We start from the raw sequence: 6,598 nt of genomic DNA on the forward strand, positions 1-6,598 counted from the left end.
TTTTATTATTTCCCTTAGAAATCTTTAAAACTTCATAACCACAAAAGGGAAACGATGAACAGAACATTATGAGGTAAAATGGCATAAACATATATGAAATTAAATCTTTTTATATTACTATTGGAAAAGTTTTCTTGTTTTGGATGTCCAGGACTTCAATTTTTGTGACTGTCGTATAAATATTGTATTTGTTTCACTAGTATTGTATCAAAGTTAAAGTCTGTGAAACCCTAGTAATAGGACTTAGGAAATTTGACATTTGCTACCTTTCATTTGTGCATCACATTGTAACGACAGAGAAGTTCAAAGGTTCATTAGGCATCCACACAAATGAATCATTGTAAACGGAAAATGTAGATTAAAAAAATCTGCTCACTTTGATATTTAGAACATTTCAGACTGTAGGCAGATTATTGACAGATATGGCTCTGCACTTACCAAAGGTGCATGTGATGATCAGCATCCCTTAACAGTATGCCATGTCAAAATCAGAGGCGGGGGGGAAGTCCTGACAACAGAAAATATCATCTTATTCAGTTAGTGAATCTTGTTTAATTATTTTGTATCCATACAATTTAGCAGTGAGCATGCAAACGCATTAAGCTGAGATGCCCCTAATGTATAAAGAGTTACAATTTGCAATGCTTAACAATATCGCTCTATATCTTGTTATCCAGTGCAACCTTGTTACAGCGCTAATCTACCTCGCAGACTCTCAACACCAGTCACTTAAAATAGAATCTCCACAAAAGTCCACCTGGGTTCAAATCTGACCTGTGCCTCCCGTCCCACACGTAACACCCTGCTCTCCTTTTCTCCCTGGTTTCTGACTCTATCCACAGTCCCATCTATATAAAAGACATCAAAAGCCAAAAAATAATGAATAGAAATTTATGCAAACCGAGGGCAAAACCTTTGATTGGCGTTCACTCGATAGAAAAAGCTCAGAAACTTGAGTGTCATAAAAAGACTACTGTTAGTTGGCCAAAGTTCTCCTGAAGGCTGTGTGTGTGTGTGTGTGTGTGTGTGTGTGTGTGTGTGTGTGTGTGTGTGTGTGTGTGTGTGTGTGTGTGTGTGTGTGTGGATAATAGAGAAGGACCTGATGATCCTTTGCCATCAATGTTTGAATGTGTGTGAATGAGATGAATTACTATATATATATATATATATATATATATATATATATATATATATATATATATATATACATATATCAATTACTCCTATTGAGAAGACTTTGCACATAGGAAATGTTAAGGATGGGAACAGCCTAAATGAGGGAGGAGTTATTTTAATGCCTGGATGTACAAGGCTATTTTCAATAGAATCATGTTTCTATTGTTTGAATCCACAATTAAAAAAGTGAAGTCATTCGCATGCGCACAAAAAAAAGTTGCATTTAGCATTTTGGTTTGTCATTTTCAAACACTGACCTTTATACAGTAGTTACCAACATCACATTGTGACTGAAGATTATACAAAGTGAAAACTTCCACTACTAGTGACTCTAAACTAGCCCGTGAAAAAGAACATTTGCTTTGAGTCAAAACTGTTGTACAGTGGCATGTTTTTGTTCAATTTTGGTATAACACGGATCAGTAAATGGAGACAGGTGAATAATTATTTTAGTTATCTTTAAAGGAAAATATCCAGCCAGCAGGTAACATGAATGTAGGGTGACTATATTCTCATTTCATACAATAAAAACCAACTCAAAGTTGTTCAATTGCACATTCGACAGGATGTGAAGACAGACAGAGCGACTTTGTAAACCACTTCAGGTTGACTGCTGACTGATTAACTTCGCTGTACCACATTCAGACAGTCTATACTTTTCACCTTGTCTGTTTTCTGTGGGTCTTTTTGCTGTATTGGAAGTGTTACTGGTGGAGAGCTCCCCTTGTGGGTTAAAAGCAACTGCAATGTTGTCCATTGGATTAGCAGCTTAAGAAAAAGCACAAGATCTAGAATGGACAAAGTAAAGGGCAGGCTTTCCAAAGGGTATCAAATTGCTTTTTTAGAAAAGTCTGTACAGATCAACTTTAATTTACATACAGTGATTGCAAAAACAATTGAGAGGAGCAATCCCCCATTTAAAGCAACAGTATAATATATTCTTCACTAGTTAAATATTCAGCTCATTAATTGCTAGAGCGAGACTAAAGCAAATTTACGTTTCACCCCTAAAGTACAGTGCTCCAATCCATACTCAAGCACGGTACACTTCTTTGGGCCTGGCACGCTTGGAAGATTTATGCTTTGGCACAGTAGAGTTCATGCACTAGTAGAGCTGTCATGATGTCCACTTTGTTCTCCAATGTGTGGACAGGACTGTATGTCCCTTATATTTTTTTTTATCATTTATTTATTTTCTATTTTTCAAGTCTGCCTGTCTTGTAAACTAAGCATGATCAAAATTACGTAAAGCAATGCATTTGTTGTATTGCGACGCTAGGTAGAGGAAGTAACCTTGCTCAGGCCTGGTTTGCCCTGGAGCAGTGTGTGTGCAGGCCAGCAGGGGAATGGTGAGGAGGGATAATCGTGCTTTAGCGTGGCACGGGCACAACTTTGCCCTGTTACACCTTGGGTCCCAGTTTGTGTAAAATTTACAGAGGTGGAATGCTGGAGAAAAGCACTTTAGCCATTGAGCCAGCTTGTAGGTAATTATACGTATCAGAGCTGAAACTGCGCCTGTGTACATTGCAGAAATGGAACTGTGCTGAGTAGATGAAGCCTGTGCTGGTTGTTTACACTTCGTTTCTATTTCACACACTGGAACACAAATACAGCTGTTTGGTCCAGTACAAAAAGCTTACAATGCTTTTGCTGAATCTTTTGTTTGAGGAGCAATTTGTTCGCATTGCTAGGCAAAAAAAAACAAAAAAAAAACAAAGCTGTCATGGTTTAGCTCTATTAATCTCAGGGGAAGGACGTGAAACAGGAAGGGGAGCCGACAGAGGAAGAGATTGGTGAGTGCTATCTAATGCTGATTGACTTAAATCATGTTGTGTTTCCCAGTCATTTTTGTGTTCCCCAGGGCTGCTGGGAAACACAGATTTTTCAGTCAGTGCACACACAACAGTAGACTGTAAGCACATATTTGTGTGTAGTAAAAAAAATCCAAAGCGTACACGTATCCTATTGCTTGCTTTAATTGGCAACAAGTACACATTTTTTAGAAAACACTGCTGTCCTCATATGATTTGACCCTGAAGATGCAACTGCAAGATGCCATTAGCAGACCTAGCCTTAAAAAATATCCTGCTCAATATTTCAGATAAGTGGATTGCAAAATGTTTTTTTTTTCTCATAGGTTTTACTGAAGTCTCATTTGAGTCAAAGACACATAGAGACAATTATTATGAAAAGCATCATGTGGGGAAAATTTCAGCAGGTGGTGAATCCTTGGCAAAGTTCAAGCCAATAAAGAACAAACAATCATGACAAAGCAACAGGAGGTGCAAACTTAAGATGGAGCATGAGAAAATGTATGTGTAGGAAACAGGTGTGAAAGCCTGCCAGGAAACAAAGATCATTTGCATGACTGCATTTTCCCTAACCATCCTAAAGAGGAGGAGTCATCCGTCCACACAGTGTATTGTGTTTCCTGGAAGTTACACTCATGCACAGTATGATTCCCGTAGGTTTGGGACTTAACCCTGTCTCCATGGTAATTGATGCAATGATGACAAATATTCAGTTTCAATAAATACAATTCCGAATCAGAATGAGAATCAGGGGTATACTATGTGAAAATTACCCAATATTCTATAAACCTTAAGTGATGCCTCATCGTTGTGTGTTTTTTGCGATATGGTCATAAGAAAAGTGGCACAGAAGGGACACATTAACACACAGAGGACATTTTATGGTAAGTGCTTTACAAGCAGAATATAACAGGATTGGTTTGTCAGAGTTAGTATTTGTGGTCTGTGGGTTCGCTCTGTAAGTCAGCGAAGTACTTCAGCAGACCCTGTGAAATGTTTATTTGCAAGGCTACCTGCACCATACAGCTCATTCTCCTGAGGATGAGTCATCCTCAGGCTACATACAGTACATTTGAGGTGGGCTTTGGATAAGCTCCTGGAGGAGATTGTAGAGGGGCATAGAACACTGCTGAGCCATCACAGCTGTACTGATTTTCTGTCACATTGTTTCACAACAGGAGACATTACCTGGTAAAGGAAACTGTAAATCTCACCCTCCCCCACAATAACCACTGCACAAGGTCCTGCCAACAGTCAGCTATGTATTGATCAAGGCAGCCAGGTGTCTATGCTCCCATAATTATTCCTCACAAGATTTGTCTGCTGAGTCAAATGTAAACATTTCTCAAATTCAATGTGCAAGACGATCACGTATGATGACACAACATGTAACATTCTATACATTTTGTACATTTTATCTGACCAATTTCAGTTGTGTCTGTTAAGAAAAACAATATTTTTGGTGACATTATCTGTGGACGAGTTTTAAAGTAAATTTCTTTGTTTTTGTCCAACATAGTCTAAACGTGGAGTGAGGATGAAGGTTTTTGTTTAACAAAGCCTTATTTTGTTGTCTTCTTTTTCAAGGTCTAAAAGGGATACTCGTTTATAAAAGGCCATGCCAATGAGAAAAAAAAATCATCTAAGGCCACAGTGCTTATCCAAAAACTGCTCCTTTTTGGAAAAATGACATTCATCATTCCACCTTAAATGCTTTATTGTTGTTGAGTTTATCAACTGCGTCAATGAAATTGTCCAAAACAAAACCTAAAAAAAAAGCTGTGACCTAAGATAGCTCATTTGACTGACAAAAAGCACCGAATGCTAAAATTGGGCATGTCAGCATCAAGTTTCCTTGCTTTGAACGAACCAAGCTTTTTTTCAAAAGAGACAAATCAACTGAAAAATCGTTTTAGCAGAAGTGTACATGTCTGCAAAAATATGAAAGCTTACCTCATCCAGAATCAATATGGTTGCTTGCCTTCTGAGTTGATCTATCTCCCCAAATGAAATATTCAGTTAATATCTTTTTTACATTATGTCTATTCCTTTGCTTGCCACTGTTTGATGTACTGGAAACAAATGTACAGGGTGTAAAAAACAATGTTCCTGGCCCTGCTTTACATGACAAATCCAGGGTGCATCCCAGGAATTTCCATAACCCCTATTTAAATATTTGCAAGGAGCAAGCACGGCAGGACATTGCGCAAAGGCAACTTCATGTACCTCACTTGATAGCTACTCGATTTTAGATTGAAAACATGATCATTTCTTTTTTTTTTTTTTTTTTTTAGCTCAACAGACTTTAAGATTGCCTTTTGATATCTTTTTCTGTTTAAAAAAATAAACTATCCAAAATTACATAGGTGTGCACCAAAAGGCAAGTGTGGAGGAGTGACCAAGGCTGCTTCTGAGGCATTTTTTAAGGTGACCTACACAGATACATTTAGGCTACAGAGGTAAAACGAAAGTGACACCATTAGTGGTAAAAAGAAAGACAGTAGCAGTGGTCAGCTCTACATGAGTTATTCCACTGCGACATATTGCTGTAAGATATCAGGTCATCTAATAAGACAGGGGACAGAAAGTTCACAGCTGTGAGGTGTTGCCTTGTGGGAGTTGAGAATATTGTAGGATGAATCATATGCATATAATTGTATGTGGCATTGAGCATAGCTCTTTCTTGCTTGGCAAACATAAAACTCAACTTCATTTAGGCCAAAACTCAAGGTGTTTGAATCAAAAACAATAAACACTCATAATCAGTTGCATCAGTGCTTTGTGTGTGTGTGTGTGTGTGTGTGTGTGTGTGTGTGTGTGTGTGTGTGGTAATGTTTTGGTGTCTTGGGGTGTAGAAGGTTTAATGTTGCGCACACTTCAAAAGCAAATGTTTAATCTTCATGGGGATTCTTTGCAATTAGCAGTTTTGTCTGTTTCTTGTGTGAATAACATTCACTCATCTTTGACTCTGCATGAGCTTTCAGGAAAGGTTATTATCCCTGTCAAAATAGGCAAATAAACAGGTTCGATTAAGTTTGACTAGAGGGCAAAATGCCATTTAAGTCACTGTGATCCCTGTTTAACAGTACAAAAATAGAGTTAACAACTTTGTGACGCATTTGCACAGGGGTGTTTTTTTTTTTTTTTTTTTTTTACTAACAAATCACAACACATAGCATGTTATGTGTCTCAGGGAGGAAAGATAAAACAATGGGTCCGACATGATCTGAGATTCTACCTGCAGTTGCTAAGCAACACCCACCTCCAACCTCTCACTCTGTCTCATTGGTCAGCAAGAAAAACGCACAAGGCACCCCATTGGCTAAGAAAAAGTTAATAAACTTTAGCCAAGACCTGCCTCCCTGCGTGCACACACACACACTCTCTCTCTCTCTCTCTCTCTCACACACACACACACACGCACACTATAGACAGATTCTTGTGAATGAGAGCATGAGAGGGTGTCGGTGCTTGCGCAGTACAGTCCTGATATATGCATTGAGCTCCTGAGCTAAAAATAAAGATCACACTGAATGCTGTACCACTGGAAGTTGCAAGACTGAATTCAAAGTGACAAGTCTAGTTCTCTCCAGACAGAGCAATGAGGTCCC

Source organism: Symphodus melops (genome assembly GCF_947650265.1).
Source record: "Symphodus melops genome assembly, chromosome: 3".
In the NCBI taxonomy this organism is placed as follows: domain Eukaryota; kingdom Metazoa; phylum Chordata; class Actinopteri; order Labriformes; family Labridae; genus Symphodus; species Symphodus melops.